The sequence below is a fragment of the Calonectris borealis genome, chromosome 18, assembly GCF_964195595.1.
Source record: "Calonectris borealis chromosome 18, bCalBor7.hap1.2, whole genome shotgun sequence".
Lineage (NCBI taxonomy): Eukaryota > Metazoa > Chordata > Aves > Procellariiformes > Procellariidae > Calonectris > Calonectris borealis.
Window position 1 is genome coordinate 10,156,402 of NC_134329.1, and position 17,596 is coordinate 10,173,997.

Consider the following 17,596-nt stretch of genomic DNA (forward strand, 5'->3'; position numbering starts at 1 on the left):
AGAAAAATAAGTAATATGGTATACTTGGACATATAAGGAATTCCATAGTTTAGGAAAAAAAAAATACTACAGACTACAAACTACATAAAATTCACATATATAACGAATGATAAAATTTGGGAATGGATGTACAAAAGGAACAGCCCTATCTTCTAGCACTACAAATTCTAAGATTAGTGTAAAGCACCACAAGAACTTTTCCCCAATGTAGGAGAGAAGGAATTTTAGAATAGTACAGTAGGATCAATTTAGAAGTAGCTACAACCAAGATCCTTTATCAGATGCCGATACACATAAACACTTCTGCCCCAAAATGACTAATGAGTCTTATTGTACCAGTTTAGAGATGAGAAAGCTGGGGAGAGAAGACACTAATTCTGCCCTTCTGCAAATGCTATAATCTATGCTGAATTTTTTTTAAAAAAAGTTATCCATTTGTAAGGGAAAAAATATTTTCACCCATTATTAAAAAAGAAAAACAATAAAAATCCCACAATTTTAATAAGATCTCCTTAATATTTGGAATGGCCCTTGTCTCAAATATGTTTTTTTCTCATTCCTTTGCAAGTTTGAATTAATTTTAACTGTGCAAATTCCTGAGCTAATATGAATAGTATAGACCATCATTAGGGAGATCCTATCGGCCTCTAATGGTACAAAATTATATAGGCACTGTTTCTCATCTGGAATGTACAAGTCTGAGGAGGAAACAGAACTGGAAGAGTGAGAAGGTTGGGAATAAGTTTAGATTGTGAAGCAGTGTGGGTGGAGGATGAGGTGAACTGGGGTTTAAGCGATCTGGTGAAATCAAATAATCAAGAGTTAGTAAATGAGAGAAAATTGTTGGTGTAACCTTATTTTAAATGTCTGGTTTCTCTATATTTTGATTCAGGCTTTATATGATGATTTTTTCCATGGATTCTCTGCCTCATTCAGTGAATATAATAGGTTTTCTATGATTAATGAGGGCTTATGTGATAAATAAGACTATCAACTGTAGGAACACTGCCATCATCTATTGCAGAGGGAGGAAAATGTGAAATGAATGGAACATAGGATTATAGGAAAACAGAGAAAGTTCATATGGCTAAAGCGGCTGAATGCTACTCAGAATAATTGTACTAGATCCTGGCATAGGTCCATGTTCCTTTCTGGTTCCAAATCAGTTTCTTAAATAAAAACTTTGATAGGTAATCCCACATTCTTCCTTACTTTTCTCAAAGGACCTAATTTGAGATCCTGTAATTTGATTTGTAGTAGGACTGATTACTCAGAGCTACATCAGATATCAATGATAGCTTGAAAAAACTATTAAACTTTGTTAAATAAATAAATACATGTGCTGAAAAATTAGGTTCTAGAAAATTAGGTTGGGTGTCTAGAATTACTGGGTTCCTTCTAACTATAATTTCTCATTCTATAGATCGTATCATTCCCTATTTATAAGTTGCTTTTAACAGTACCTCTTGATCTGACAACATGCTGTGAAAACAAATGTAGCCAATAAAATATTCAGATATAGTAATTATAGCTTGAGAAGAAACTAGTAATTCTGTCTTTTGAGAAGCTCATAAATAGTAAGCTTTTAGTAAAGCATGAGTGTATAAACTGAGTTGTGACAATAAAGAAAAATATTGACTAGCACATGACATTGTCCATCTTGCAAGGTGAATGAGACGGGGTTCAATGAAGAAAAAACTACGTGTTCATGTAACGTGAGATTTATATGAGTAACACTATATAGGCAACTATGATTTCAGCATTTGACACTTGAGCATTTAAGTTTGCAATTTTGATATTCTTCCAGTTTAGATCCTTTTTGTGTTACATTCTAGAGTAAGTTCCTGTAAATAGGTTCTTACTGCAATTGTAATTATTTTTAGAAATACCTTAAGAAGTAAGGTATATCTTAAGAAGTGATATATGCCACATATAATTAATTTTGTTTCATTCTCTCTTCATGGCATATTGTGTATTTCTGTATATTTACATTTTGTGGTGGTCACTAGTTCCTGGGAGGTTCATTTCATACTCTGTGATGAAAGATCTAACAACACTGAAGATAAATCTTGACCTTGATTCAGTGTTTAACATTAAATCAGTGTTAAAAGCAGAAATCTACTGCAGATTTTTGTGCTAACTGGGATTGAAAGATGAAAGTTGTTGAACAGCTAGTAGATAGTGGACTTCTAACATGACTGTAAACTTACATTTCTGATACGAGCAGTTGTTACAAGAAATTTTCTATGCAAAATGGTGTGTATATGTGTGTAATGTTTTAAATGTCTATAAAAAGTTAATTTTAAAAGATATTTGCATTTCTTGCAGAAACTGTTGTTATGATATAATTCTTTACTATTAATATTCTTCAAAATTTTATTTTTCTTTCCAATATTCTTATAATATACATTATGGTGACTGTAAATGAAAAAATGTACTTTTCTCGCCTGGAGAAAACAGTGTGATTCGTAAGATTCATAATGCACTTTGTTGGTGCAATACAGAGCCATGTTCTGATGGTTTCAATTTTCCAGTGCTCCGGTAACATCACTAGAAATATTCCAAATTTACAGCAGTGTAATTGTAAACCAAAATGGACTTATTCAACCTTTCCTTTAATTGATGGAGTCTTTCCACCTATTTTACAGACTCAAAATCTGTTTGGACAGATGGCAATAGTGAATCTCTCCCTTTTGCCAGGTGAAAAAAATGAAGACATGTAGATATGATTACTTAGTTGCTCATTTCAGTTGAATTTGGTAAAGCATAAAATGAAATAGTGTCAAAAGAAGGGAGATGGCCTGATAACACAGGCGGTGGTGTAGCTAACCCTCTGCTTAGTGAGCACCCACCCATATATGGAAATTGCTTAAAATAAGGGCTGAGACACCAGGAGAGCCTAGCACCAGAGCAGTAGAGATCAGAAAAAAAGACAAAAATGGTCTGATGAAAAAGTGTGTGGATCATTCTCAGAGTCTACACAAAGTGGAAGAAATGATCCACCAAAAGGCTGAACAAATTTCACATCAAAGTTAATCTCCTTTTTTTTTTTTTTGAACAACTTTAGCAATAGTGATTTATACCAAAATGGAGATTTACATCATGTGACCACAATGTGGTTTAGGTTTTTTAAATTCAGTCTTGAGCAACCAAAATAATTTTTACTTCTTTGTCTGCAGCCCAAGAGCCTAGAACTTTCATTACAAATATGGGAGAAGCATTTTTTCAGAATACATCACCATTTCTTTCATTCTTCTGCAATTACTCTAAAATAACTTCATGGAAATTATCTCCTGAAACTGATTTGATCTAGTAAAGCTGCTTAAAACCAAAAGAATTTATTGAAAGCAAAGACAAGATTCTTTCTTTCTCCATGCTGCTAAACATGCTACTTTTGTACTCCTCAGTACTCCTCTGAGCTTATGCAAAAAAGGCCCAGATTTAGACCTTCTATTTGGTGTTGCTTTGCATTTTTTCATTTAGCTTTCTTTCTCTGTTCCTTTTTCATTCTTGACTCTGAACACTGACCCACTTTCCCTACAGCCTTTATGTTTCTTCTAGGTTAGTAAGAGGCAATCTCAAGACCAGCATGATGGCAAGAACTATGTTAGAACTATAGGCAAGGCTGCTAAAAGATCCGAAATAACCACTTGCTCCTGAAGTATGCTATGTTAATCTTGCAACGTATGTGGGATATAAAGGGAAGATAGCCATTGTTCCCACAAGAGCTCTAGCTGCACCAAACTCTCTAAGCATCCTACCTAAAATATCTTCAAAGATGCATTAAAATGAAAAGTGGGTGCTCCTGCAATAATTTCAGCTGCTTAAGCTGTGAGGGCAAAATGCATCCTTCTCCAGGTGTCATGCAATCTAGAAATAGTCTCAGGTTTTATGAGTATTCATTCCCCCTGTCTCCCCGCCGCAGTGAATTTCTCAGTATAAAGTGGTATTTACCTTTTTATTGTATGATAGGCTGTTTTTATTGTTCAGATACTACTGAAGAATGAAACTTACTGGCCAACTTTTTCCAGTGAAAACTGGTTCAGCATCAATGTGGGCCAGTTTTCTTTCTTTTTTTTTTCCCCCTGGGTCTAAGAGAAAATATCATTATCCTCCTGTCATTCATACTCTGGTGTCGGACAATGCAAATTATTAGAGGTCAGTACTTCTAGTTCTACGATCCTTTGCCTGCCTTTTTGGAAACACTCATTGCTTCAAATGACAGTGAAGTTTGTAAAACAAATTCTTTTTTTTTCTAAACTGGATAAGACTAATGGGAAAAGAAAAATTGACCCATGTAGCAATTTTACATGGGTCATGTAAAGGAGAAGTTTTCACCAACAGGGAATGAAACAGCCGATTTCACAAAAAAAATGAGCTGTTCTGACAGCCATAAATACAGAACAGTTGTACTAGGTCACAGCAAGTATCTGTGTGCAACTGTGGGCAACGGTGGATATTTAGGAAAGAATATGGGAACAGATCAAGCATACACTGATACTTCCTGCAATATACCCTACCAGATACCTGAACCAAGGATTGCATCAACATCTCTCTGTTTAAGTGCCCTTTTAATGTAATTGTTTTTTGGACCCAATTACACTTTTATGACTTTTACTATTATTATTATTCTCTAACACCTCATGACAGAGTTTTACATTTAATTATGCACTGCATTGAAGGAATACTTGTCTGCTGTCAGATAACTGAATTTGATGTTTCTTACTTCTTGCATTGTAAGAAATGGTGCAAAAATCATTCACTGTTCACCATTTCCATACCATTCATGATTTTATGAGCTCTACTGTGTTCTCTCCCAGCTATTTCTTTTTCCAGGCTGAAGAGAACTAGTTTATTTAATTTTTTTCATATGATAGTCGTTCCATACTTGTGATAATTCTTGCTGGTTTTCTCTATGTTTTCTAATTCTACTAACTGTTACAAATGATCCTTCATCTTACTTGTATCTATTAGCTTTCATAAATACCCAGAGAGTCCTGTTTTAAAGCTTGATTGTGTCAAAATGAAAACCTACTAACTTGAGAAGTCCTCTTTTTATATCATAGTTTATCAGGTTGGACTCTTGTCACTGATGTTTCAGATTTCAAATGTTTTTTTATCCAGTGAAAGGGCATTCACAGGCAGATTTTGCAATCTGTCCCCCTGCCATTATTCTGTTACACAAAATTATTAAGCTTACTAGTGCATTCTAGTGGCACACTAGTGGCAAAAAGCAGTGGAGTTCTTTCATTTTAAAAATATTAATTTTCTCTTATGTATGCAATATATTGTTTCACTTCAATTAAGGCAAACAATTGTCTAGGTGACAGGAACCAATATTCACCCTGTTAACACCCTTCCCTGCCCCCTCGATGTATTAGAAAAATGCACATTTCAAAGAAGATGCAATGAAAAGCATTGTTTCTTTACACAGAGTCTATCAGCCAGAGCTTGGGTTATGCATAAACTATACAAAAGCTAGGTTAGTCAATAGTCTGCAATAGTGAATAAACATTTTTCTTTTTACTTGCATATTCTCATGTAGTTCTCATACAGATTTCTGCAGTATTTTAATAGCTTAGGGGCTACTCTAAGGTCCAGAGAGCTTGAAAGAACAGAAAACAATAAAAAATGGGTATTCCACAAAGGCCACAACTCCATTCTTTCATCATCTCCTTTTCATCCTGCCTCACCAACGGGATAGGGACAGTGTAGTATAACTCTCTCCACCAAAAGGATAGCCCTTATGCTTGAATTTGCCTCTTCGGGATGAAAAGTTTGAGATCTGCTCAGAACTGCATGCATAAAATTGACTTCTCATTTATGGATTCAACTATAAATATGTTTTTACAATTCATGGAATTATAGAAATGTAGGCTGGATGTGATCTCTGAAGGTCACTTATCCTATCGTCCCAGCTGAAGCTGGACTATTGCCAACAGTAAATCAGGCCAACTATGGCTTCATGTAGTTGGGTAAGGAAAATCTCTATGGATGGAGATTTCACAAATTTCTAGGCAAATTGTTCCAGTGCTGTGCTAGTCTTCTAGTGAAAATTTTTTTCCTGATCTGAACCTCCCAAGCTGCAATTAGTGTTCATTGCTGCTTACTCTTTCATCTGATACTGCTGGGAAGAGTTTAGCGTCATCATCTTTGTCACTATGCTTCAAGTAATTGTAGGCTGTTATTAGATCACTCTTTAACCTCCTCTTTGCCAGCCCAAACAAGCCCAGTTCCCTCAGCCTCTCCTTGTAGGTCAATCCACCGTTAAGTTACTTATTGCTGAGACACAGAAGGCTGATATTAAGCTTAAAGATCTCAAATGAGGACAGCCTAAGTCCCAGACCACTTTATGTGTAAAACTATGCAACATTTCAGCTATGTTGAATATGTACTTGAAATGCTCCTTTTGCCCTTGAGCTACGCAAATAATCTAAAGGCCTGAAAGAAAACAAAAACAAAAAAACCATCCCACCTAAAAACAATGAGTAAGCATTGAAATCAATTGAAATATGTTACCAGGAATAAAAAAGCTGGCCTCTATTACCATATATATAACTCAATCTAAGGATAAAACATCCAGACATTTACAATTAAAGTATGGATGTTCATGCTACTTTGGATATATTTTCAAGAACTGTGAGATTTTTAATTAATATGATTTTAACAAGAAAACTTCTTATACTAGATTTTTTTCTAAACTCCAGAAATATGCAGTTTTCTTGGACTACTGTACAATGCTTTAAAAAACCCCACCCTCCAAAGCAAGCATAGGTATGATATGCTGCTAATTTGCTTCTTACAACTAAGTTAAGAACTCTCTTAATTTGTACTCAGGAAACCTTAATTTTCTGGCACTGTCAAAGACACTGAAGACTTATTCTTATACTCCTTTTATGGCATCTTGCCCTCTTAAAACTGCTTGCGCCCCAAAATAATACACAGAGAAGCACAGTGCAAGCTCCCATAACTCTTATGTCAAGTGGCTCATGTAGCATAAAGCTTTGTTGACCTTTAAGGTGGTAAAAGGAGAGTGTTAACCATTGTTTGCTGAACAACAGAAACATCGCAATCTTTCCTTTAAGGAGAAAAAACAAGCTACCCACCCACTTTAATGATTAAATGGAGGCCTGTGAAAAGAGGTATATTCCATATTTATCTTGTGTACTTTTACTGCAGCCCTGGCAGTGCTGCCCTGGCTGGACACTATCTATGTAATGTGTAGATTTTAATATGTTGGCCCATTGCGACTTTAAGTTTCTTTTGGCCTGCATCAGCTGCAGTAGCATTTCTTTTGCCAATCTGTCCTTATTACTCCTTCCCAGAAATGTTGACTTGTGTTGCTGTTCTATCAGTCATAGGACCAATATTGACTGCCCCATATTTCTATTCTCGTGAACATACCTTTTTCTAGAACTTTCCTCTGGACTTGTAATTCTCTTATGAGAAGTGATAAATATAGCACCTATCACATGCACATTTTATGACTTCTAAATATAATTTTCCTGTACTTCAGCTTGCTTAGAAGATACGTATAGCTAGTCACAAGCAATAACTCAAACTACATGTATTTCTCCACTTTTATTCTGCCCCCTTCCATGGTGTGGAACAGCCTTTAATACCTTGGCCAGACATACTGGAGTAGCCTTTTTCTGGATCTTCTAGCATTTCTATTAAATGATGAAGTGCCCCACTCTTTCTGATATTTGAACTCAGTAACCTTTTCCTCTGTTCTTCCAAGAGTTTTCTATATATCCTTTCTTTAGGTTCTCTTTAGTTTGTAAGTCCTAGCAGAAGCACCAGTTGTCCTGTTCCTTTGCTTGGAAATCCCCTGGCTCAAAATCTAATCCTCCTGTCAGGAAATTTAATCAAACTTCTTTCTCAGCTCAGGCACTCTCCTTAGTATAATCATAGCCTGGTGTCAGACTGTACTTGCTAGGATTAACAAATCAGTATAGTTTCTTATCTAAGAATATAAAACAGTTTTGATAGATAGTATTGGAGTGGTTTACCCCAGTCTGTCATTGGCACCCATATGTAACTACTACATAACAATGCTTAACTTATCATGTACTTCTACAGACATGACTTGCTGTTTCAGTGCACACCTAAAAAGTTGCACAGATCAATTTTCAAAGATAAACGTTCAGGACTCTGTTAAAGTAGTACTCCCAATTAAATCTGTTTTGTCTAGTTTTGTCCACAGTAAGCGTTAGTAACACTACAATTCTTTTCCAGTCACAGAGATCATACATGATAAAATATTCAGAATGTTTTCATTGTCATCCTATACAATAGCCAAGATAAAGGTCCCCATGTAATTCTTGTTTATACTGCCAGATTCAGTTACCATCTACTAAAGGCAGTAGCAATACTCCACAGCAAATCATCAAGAGAGACAGTATGCTGCAGTACCGTTTTGTCAGGTTTATTTTCCTTTTCTTCTCTGAAAAAGAGGTATCAAATATTGACGACTGCCCCCTGTACCTGTTCTACATTTTCATGTACAAACTGTAAGTATAAACAATTACGGGACATTATCTTTAAAACAATGAGGAATCAATTCAGTAGTTTACAAATTTTGTTTGCTAGTATAATTTTTCCTCCTGATTTGAGGATAAATCTGTTTTAAAAAACTGGAAGCAAGCTTGTTTCACGCTTAATACATTTTTTTGCCCTCACCATATAAATACATATCTTCCTATCCAAAATCACACAAGATTTCTTCAGGGCTCCACTTCATAACATCCATGCTTCTCAGCCTTCTACATGCTCATTTCATAGTGGTTCTTCTAATATAAAATTTCTTTTATCATTGCTTTCAATTTCCCTTTACTGCGGTGGCATAAAGTATATGTATATACATAACATGCCATGTTAGTTTTCCACCTTTCTGCACTTCACATTCCTCTTATACATGCAGGACACTGAAAGGAATTTTGGTAGGAAGGATAGACATAGACGGCATGTGCACGAATATATCCATATGATAGGTGCTGTATTGACATAGCTGCTTCTCATTATCCTGACCTCCTTCGTGTTTTGTTTACCACTGTCCTGGTTCCGGCTGGGACAGGGTTAACTTTCTTCCCAGTAGCCTGGGGGGTGTGCTGTGTTTTGGGTTCGGTGTGAAAGGAGCGTTGATGGCCCATTGATGCTTTGGCTGTTGCTGGGTGATGCTTGCACCGGGAGGGGGGAGCATAGCCGGGGTGGTGGACCCAGCTGGCCAATGGGGTATTCTATACCATGTGACATCATGCTCAGTATAAAAACCGGGGGGGGGGGACGGGGGGGGCCTCGCCCCCCGTTCATGACACGCGGTCGGCGAGCAGTTGCGTTGTGCATTGCCTGCTTTGTGTATTGTTATTGTTGTTGTTCTCATTGTTATTATTACTGTTCTACTTAGTTTTATTTCAATTATTAAACTGTTTTTATCTCAACCCGGGAGCTTTCCTACTTGTGCCCTCCCGATTCTCTCCCCCATCCCACCGGGGGGGTGTGATCGAGCGGCTGCGTGGAGTTTATTTTTGCTGGCTGGGGTTAAACCACGACAACCACGTAACTGGTCAGGAATTCCTGCAGTGGTTTTAGACTAATGTAACATATTAATTTGGTGACGGGATAATGAGTTTGTCTGCTTGTAGAATAAGTTAAGCTGCTAAGTGACTTAAGAACACTTCTTAAGTGTTCTTAATTCACAATGGGACTTACCCTTCTATGTCACCCTTTCTAATTTTGACATTTTAGAATTCCCAACATTTTCCAGGAAAACTTTGGGATCCTAGGATTGGAAAGAAAAGGTTTGGACAGGCAAAACAATTCTGTCTAATCAAACCCCTATTGGTTACCCTGTCCCTTCTGGGAGATGCCAAGGCTAGAAACAGGTATATGCAGGACAAGACAGGTAGAGTGTTTTATCCCAGTTTAATCCTACCTCATTGAGGTTCTTCATTTCTTTATTTGAGAGATATATAGAGTGAATTGGATTAAGTCTATTTATTTCTCTCCAACAGATAGTTAGTTTCTTCTTTTTGATTTTTAGATGAAAGCAATTTTTTTTTTAACTCATGAAATTATCATCATCGTTCCCCATTTAGACCCACAGCCACCTGATCCTAAGCATTCTTGTAGGAGTCATCTTTCTTTGAACAAAAGATGAATCATTCAATAGTCTTTTTTTTTTTTTTTTTAAATCAAGTCTCTCTCACCCAGCACTGAAACAGGACTGCCTAACTGCTAGACAGGAAGGACCTTTCAACTAGCACTCAATCTAGACTTTTTCATACGAAAAAGGTATCTCTTTATATTTATCCAGGCTATCTCTTGCTTTCTGCATCATCTGTATTTTTTTCTGCAAAATTCTTCTGCTTTCCCTCTGCTTTCCATTATACATTTATTCAAACATAGTTTGAATTCCTCAATTGCTTTGACTGTGACTGTCTTGTGCAATGGTATTTCCTTCGATTTATTTTGTAGACTGTCATTACTTCAGAATAGATTCAATTTTTTTGTATAGTACCCTTAAGGAAAAAACAATGTTTACTTCCAATGGATTTAATTACCTTTTTACCCCACCACCCCTTCTTCAAATACTTTAGCTTCACCTGCTTTCTTTAGAAGGTCTTAAGTTATGGATCTCTAAACAACACATTTGAAACAGAAAGAAAAGATCCATGCCATTTTATGATATAGCTCATAGCTACCAGCATATGCTAAATGCCAGCCACTATCACAAGGAAAAGCCTCAACAGGAAAATAGCAACAGCTTCCACCGGTTCTTCCAAGATTTACTGTCATTTAAAGATTTTCCAGCTTTTCTGGAAAGCAAACATTACCATTCCTGCACCAATTTTATTCATCATTGTTTATGGTTTACACAAGATAAATTTTATTTAGTTTAGTTAAGGTTTTCACAATCCCCGAATGCCTACCAGTTTTAAAATAATGATGAAAGAGAACTAATGATTGAAAGATAAAGTTCTTAGGTATTTAGTACAAATGGCAGTTAATTCCCCTATTTGTGATAGTTTTTTTCTTCACAATTTTTCATTTTTAAGTTCAAAGCTCTCCCAACTGCGACCAGAAAGCTTTAATGTGAAAACTGTGAGGAGATACTACATTCCAATTTGGCTCCATTTACCAAGTGATTTTTCTAATTACTTGCTATCTTGTTAAGAGAGTCTTCCCTTTTGAAAACTCGTAGTTGTTCTGGAACTCCTTGCTGCTAAGCACACCTCTACTGTTCTGGAGGATGACCAGAGATGTTTGTAGGTTTGCAAATTATTGGAAGAACAGAGAGCGCCATCTGTTCCTTAGCATGTTCTTTCCCTTAAGCAACCATTTCCTTGTTCTCATGCTCAGAGAAGAATTTGCAGTTAGCCCCCAACAAGGCCATCTGGATAAGCCATTGGCATTATCTTGCTTATACCCCAGCTTGTGTATAATTATGAAATTACAGCAGCACATTTTTTCTAACCACCTGGCTAGCTACCCCCGCTCAAGATTCCTGAACTGGAAAAGACACTGCAGAGAAGAGGAATACCTTTTCCTATCTTTATTTTTTTCTCCATGTTAATAGAAAATTTTTATAACTCCTTTGGGAGTTGTACAATAATTTATTCTATCTTTTTATTATAATAAGCCATAACCCTCTCAAGTTCACTTCCCCTATAATATGTACAGTAGTTTTACGAGAAACGAGCCTGTTCTGTTAGCATAGGAGCATATGAGTGGATACATTATGTATTTTTAGGGCCAGATTCAGTGTCAGCCTTCATCTTAGAACTGTGGACATACCACTTCTTATTTAAGATTTTCAGATATATCAAGGTGTCATCTGGCTATAAAAAAACTGAAAGTCATGTCATGCATTGCCGTTTCAAATGTGATTGATGCACTGCACAAATCATAAGCCACCACTTAAAATTTATAAAGGCCTTGTCTTGCCATGCATACTATTTTCTCTTAGGTTTGAATTTACTTGTTTGTCATTTAATTCCACGCGGAAAGTGAGATTGAACACGATGTGTTTCATAGTGTCTCCATGTTAACAGGTAAAAAAAATTTTCCAAGTAACTTCAACTAGTTTTCTGTTCTTCATATGGAAGTACGTGCTGCCTGTTTTTCTTTCCCTAAAGTTTTCATAATTACATGGATGACATCTTACTGTTATTTGAAAACTTGGGTTTTCCTTTCTGATATATTTCCTCATTGTCCAGTGGTACATTTTCTTACTTTTACTATTATAGTTAAATTATGAAATGGATTTTTGGGGGTTCATTTCCCAAGGTATATCATGCATTTATACCATGCAACCATAGTCTTGCACTGGTGTAATATAGCCTGCATCTTTGTTGGAAATGATTCCTGATTAATTTATTTGCATTTTAACGAAAAGAAATCCTATTTATTTTAGTTAAGGTTTTTATGACTTTCAAATACCCACCAATATTATAGTAATGATATTACACTGAAGAATAAATTTCTTAGGTGTTAGCTACAACAGTTTACTAATTCTTTCTTTACATCATGTAAGAGATCACCAAGTTTACATTAATTTAAAACCGTCATTCCTCTTGTACATGTTCATTACATTTCACAATTTATGGAAGGGTTTTAACTCCCTGATTTTGTCCTTGGACTACAGACTCCAGCTGAGGATTTGGTAGTAGAGGGACAGTATTATGATTCACTACAAAATACAGTAATAAATACAAACCTCTTAAAATGCAATATCCTCCTGGCATGAATGTTCTGAGAGTTGGCCAGAAACCTGTATTAGCTCTAAAATGCTTTTTTTTTCCAGACAATTAGTAGCAAAAGCATTTCAACTGAGCTAAAAATTTCTTGTACGGTTTTATTATCAGCTACAAATTCAGGGAAGGAAAGAAGAGCATGATTATTTGGAAAAAGACCTATGATGTTTTTAGGGGATTATCTGTTGTGTCAGGATTTGCATTGTGAAAATGAAAAATAAACCCTCAAACAGATTTTTAAAGCCACGTTTTTACACCTATAAATCCGTCTGTATATAAAGTAGGCTCAAAAGTCAGATGACCCCACCATTACAAAGGAAGAAGTAAACAAAATACCCCAAATATAGGGACTATATAATTTTGTTCATATTTCAGTATGCCTCAAGAGGCTTATGAGTTAGATTTCAACATGGCTACATACTGCTGCTGTGGCAGTGCCAGCCATCATGGTGCACCCTGGTGCTCTTGGAGCTTTTGAAATAGAAACTGCCAAAGGTCCGTGGTTTCAATCTGTAAACACAGAATTACTCACTAAAATAAATAAATCAATTCCTTCATGGAACTCTGAAAACAGAGACTGCTTCTGTGCTTTGAGGAATCAGCTAAAACATTTTCTTGAAGAAAATAATCTTGATCAGTGTCTACTAATTAGTAGCTTTTGAGTAATGTATTTTTGGTTGTTGAAAGATCAGTCAACAGGTGGGAACAGAGAGGTTCTGTGAAAAGGACTTTAAGAATAGTTAAAAATATGTTAGGAACGACATATGGTATATATGATCCCTCGAGGAACTTTACAGTCTTGTTTCATAGAATCATAGAATCATTAAGGTTGGAAAAGACCTCTAAGATCATCGAGTCCAACCGTCAACCCAACACCGCTGTACCCACTACACCATCTCCCTAAGCGCCTCATCTACACATCTTTTAAACACTTCCAGGGATGGTGACTCAACCACTTCCCTGGGCAGCCTGTTCCAAGGCCTGACCACTCTTTCAGTAAAGAAATTTCTCCTAATGTCCAATCTAAACCTCCCTTGGCGCAACTTGAGGCCATTTCCTCTTGTCCTATCGCTAGTTACTTGGGAGAAGAGACCAACACCTACCTTGCTACAACCTCCCTTCAGGTAGTTGTAGAGCGCGATGAGGTCTCCCCTCAGCCTCCTCTTCTCCAGACTAAACAGTCCCAGTTCCCTCAGACGCTCCTCATAAGACTTGTGCTCCAGGCGCTTCACCAGCTTCGTTGCCCTTCTCTGGACATGCTCCAACACCTCCATGTCTTTCTTGTAGTGAACACAGTATTTGAGGTGCAGCCTCACCAGTGCCGAGTACAGGGGCACGATCACCTCCTTACTCCTGCTGGCCACACTAGTTCTGATACAGGTCAGGATGCCGTTGGCCTTCTTGGCCACCTGGGCACGCTGCCGGCTCATGTTCAGCCGGCTGTCAGTCAGCACCCCCAGGTCCTTTTCCTCCGGGCAGCTTTCCAGCCACTCTTCCCCAAGCCTGTAGCGTTGCATGGGGTTGTTGTGGCCGAAGTACAGGACCCGGCACTTGGCCTTGTTGAACCTCATACCTCAGCCTCATAGCCTCAGCCTCAGCCTCAACCTCATAGCCTCAGCCCATCGATCCAGGCTGTCCAGGTCCCTCTGCAGAGCCTTCCTACCCTCCAGCAGATCAACACTCCCACCCAACTTGGTGTCGTCTGCAAACTTACTGAGGGAGCACTCAATCCTCTCGTCCAGATCATTGATAAAGATATTGAACAGGACCGGCCCCAGTACTGAGCCCTGGGGAACACCACTCATGACCAGCCACCAACTGGATTTAACTCTGTTCACCACAACTCTCTGGTTGGTTTCTGCCAATCCAAAATACTTTTGACCATGCTAAAACTGTTAGGCTTGAGTTGCTTCCAGGCTTTCTTCAAGAAACATTGCTGCTTTGAAAAAAAAAAAAGTTCTGTATAAACTGATTCATTATACCTTTTGGAAGCACTGGGAAATCAGGTATCAGTAATCTCCAGGAGTTTTACCAGACATTTTCAGTATTATTTTTCTCTGTTATTTAAATAAAAGATATCAAATCAGCTGCCTTACTTTCACATGGCAAGGCATGCCACTATATTAAAAGTTTACAAACAGAAAGTTGCTCTTCCTCTGATGGCTCCTCTGAAGTCACTAAATTCATGATCTGTACATATTACGAAACTACCCATTATGTGACTGTGATACAAAGTGAGACCAAAGGCAACAGACTGGGAGGATTTGGAACTGTATCCTGATAGATCATTAATGATGCCCGTCATTCACAATACCCCTCCCTTCCATCATGCCCTATGCTGATCAATAATGCGTAATTTAATTAAATTTGCAATATGGACTATATGGACTATGAAGAAATTATATTAAATCTTATGCAATCTCATGATCTGAGAATACTGAAAGTAAGAGATACTCTAAACAGAACAGGATTTATTTTCTTAATCTAGCAGGACAGTATTGCAAATTCACTTTGTCTGAAGGGGGAAAAAAAATCATGAAAGATACATTGAGTTAAGAAAACAAGACTCCACAAATACATGAAACAGCAATCTGAACAGTTTTTGTACAGTTTTTGTAGAGATCAGTTTAAAGAATAATCATCTAAATATATGCATCTCTTTATGGAAACTTAACATGGAAAAAAAAACCATAGATATTTAGCTTGTTTATTATTTTTAAGGAAGTTAAGATTATTATCTATATTGCTGTATATGAAAAGCTTTCTTCATATTTTATCCATAGTTTATCAGCAAGCAGACTTTAAAGAGCTGAGTGTACAAGGATTCTTTGCATCTTGTGACCAGGGTGCAAAAAATCTTGATGTTATCTCAAAACAGAGGGAATGAGTGTTGAAGATAAAACAGGAATAAACCATGATTCCTCACAACAATGTTTTCAGTAGTATAAAGCCTAAACAAAAAAAAAAGTTAGAAGGAACAATAGCTAATATTATAGCCGTAGGCTAAATATTAACTGTAGGCCTGTCATTTGGGTAAAAGCTAAAAGCTTTACAAAATCAATTCATCTGGACATGTGAGTAGGAATACTGAATTTCATGCTGTGATTAACATCACATTGGTTTACCTACTTGAAATGATTGTGAGACCTATGCATTGGATCAGGTCTACAAGAAGGAGATATGCCTTACAGTGTTCTGAGATTTTAAAGATGCTCAAAAATGGCAAAAATTGTTTTGGGGTGTCTGAAGAGGATTAGATGGGAATGATGAAAAAGCATAACTTAGACTTTGGAATCTGATATGAAACTGGCCCACGGAGGTCAAAATAGCAAACAGCATTATCACCAAGTTGAAAAATTAGTTGATGTTAATTTTCAAGAGGAGAATAATTGGCACACAGCTAAAAGACTCTTCTAGTTAAAATACAAAAAATTAAAGAAATTAAACAGACATCACTGCAAGAATTCCAATTTTCAGCCTATGTTACCTCTGTCTCAGAGCCTATGAAATCTTCAGAATCTATATAATTTCCAGGGTTTTTTAATGTACCTTGTTTTGTGAGTATTTGTTTCTACACTTTTTTCCTAATACATTTGCTGTACAGAAAAAACTGATTCAAAATTTTCAGTCATATATCCTTTTTCTACTTTCAGTAGTACATGAACACAGCTGAAGTGGGACAGAATAAAGGCCCATTTATTCAAAAATTATAGTTTTATTAATTAAAATTATTGCTGGGTATTGAAAAAGATTGGAATGAAACCTTGTTGCTTAATTGTAAAATGCCATGCTTATCAACATTCTCTAAACATGAATAGGATGACTCGGTTGAAAGAGATGTTTTCCTTTAAAATAGAAAACATGAGTGCATACCTTAAAAATTTTTCATGTTAGATGAATATCTGACTAAAGTTAGTCAGATAATGATAACGCTGATGTGCCAATGAAACCTAACAGAAATAAAGACCTAAGTTGTAACGTGCTGGAAAACATTGACCTTAGCAAAAATGCCTGATTAAGATATTTTCTATATCTACTTTTGACAATAGTATTTATTTTAATCATCTAGAATATTTTCTATTCAAAACATTACATTTGTTTTGTAAACCCATCAATAAACTCAGCTTTCCAAGAGTACTTGGTACCATGGACAGCTCCAGCTGCATCATGAGTGCGTGTTGAATTTTCCTGATGTGTTGCTGCTGCAAGACAGCCATTGATTTTTAACGGACCTTTCTGCTTTCAGCAGCATTGGATTGTTATTTCCAAATATGTAATTGTGGTGGTCATCCTAAATTGTCCATAAATGGAGTTTGTCTACTCAGGGCAGCAGACATAACACGTCGGGCTAAACTCAGCTTTCACCTATAAATATACAAGTTGTCTCACTACAGTAGAATGTGATTCTTGTGTATTCTTTCAAGCTTACTATTATACAAGGGGGAGAAGTAAGGCAAGGGAAAAATTCTGAGTATGTATGGTGTGCTAAACTACACATCTATTAAGAGCAGAATGTTTCTGTAGTGTGAAATCCTTAGAAATTACTCATCTCTTTTATTTAAAGAATTTGTTTATAGTGCTAACCTAAGTTTGAACATAACCATGTTTTCCCAAGTTACCCCTATTGTTTTTAAATCTTCAGTTTTAGACTTTCCTCCATAGTTCCCAAATATTTTAAAAAATAAAGGAAAAGGTAGTCTGTGGTGAAATGTATTGTATTAAAATAAGTGAATTAAGATCCCTGAAATTTCATGGTCAGGTAAGATGGACAGTCACCAAATAAAACAAAAGTTGTTTCTAAAAGCAGATTTTGCTCATTGATAGACATAATAATGTATTTT

At 36.5% G+C, this 17,596-nt stretch overlaps 2 protein-coding genes across 3 annotated transcripts in view; one reads left to right on the forward strand and one right to left on the reverse strand.

Moving 5' to 3' along the window:
* The window catches only part of RSPH14 (radial spoke head 14 homolog), a 107,627-nt gene that overhangs the window by 77,084 nt on the left and 12,947 nt on the right, over nt 1-17,596 (reverse strand). The gene's annotated exons all lie outside the window — the stretch shown is intronic.
* Nucleotides 1-17,596, forward strand: part of GNAZ (G protein subunit alpha z) — a 76,366-nt gene that overhangs the window by 56,635 nt on the left and 2,135 nt on the right. The window lies entirely within an intron of this gene.